This window comes from Elaeis guineensis, chromosome 12, assembly GCF_000442705.2.
Source record: "Elaeis guineensis isolate ETL-2024a chromosome 12, EG11, whole genome shotgun sequence".
NCBI lineage: Eukaryota > Viridiplantae > Streptophyta > Magnoliopsida > Arecales > Arecaceae > Elaeis > Elaeis guineensis.
The window spans coordinates 42,696,501-42,697,506 of record NC_026004.2 but is presented as its reverse complement, the minus strand read 5'-3'; positions in this window follow the sequence as shown (position 1 = coordinate 42,697,506).

The following is a 1,006-nucleotide window of genomic DNA, read 5'->3' as shown; positions in this document are numbered from 1 at the left end:
AGCATATCATGATCCTCCCACTGGCTTCACCAAGTCAGCTTAAGGGAGACCATTAAAAGGGCTGGTCTAGGAGCACCTAAATCAGTCACACTGATTTACCTAGCTGACATGGGTCAACTCAAATAGTCAAGTGATCCGATCAAAACATAATTTCATCAAGAGGCCACATAAGTTCGATCAGTGGGAGGGTCGGCCAAAGCTTGCCTTAGACACCATCAGAAATGGCCAGGTAAGCGGGCTCTCAATTAAAAACCACCGGTCTGATTCACCTTAGACACCAACTGGTTTAATTAGTTTCGATTAGATCAACCTAACAGTTCGTGCTAGACCGCTTAGCCAAGAATCAAGTCCATTTGATTCTCGTTAAAGATATGGACTTGACCAACTACAACTATTATAATTGATCTAGAAAATCCTTGACCTAATCTAAGACAACAATTGATTAGATTTAGTCAATTCTCTAATTAAGTCCATCTTTAATCTAACCATAGGTCTAACCCAATTAATGGACCTAATTTCTACTAATCCATTAACCCAATGTGTTATGGTTTGTATCTTAGGTTCTTCAATTCACAATCCTAGAACCTAATCAAAACAACTTCTTAATTCTTAATTAAGTTTTAGGCTGGGGGTTGGGTTCGGCTTTTCAAAAAATAATTTTTATATTTATAAAATAATTTTATAATATGATTCTACCAACCATATTGCATGTTTGATTTATAATCAAGATGCAAGTGAAATAAATATGAAACTACTTTAGATCTAATCTAAACAGGTTCATGTAATTGAAACAATTTCAACTTTAAACAATTTCTTTGCACAAAAATTATTAAAAAAGAGATTTTATTTTAGATTTAAATACCTTTTAAATCTAATAAATCATAAATTTAATTTAGATCATATCTAACAAATTTAAGATTAAAGACAGATCTACACGAACTAGGACAATCTTTGCATTGTAAAGGGTAAACCTTACAGCAGGACAACCTTGCAGTTCGTGATTGAT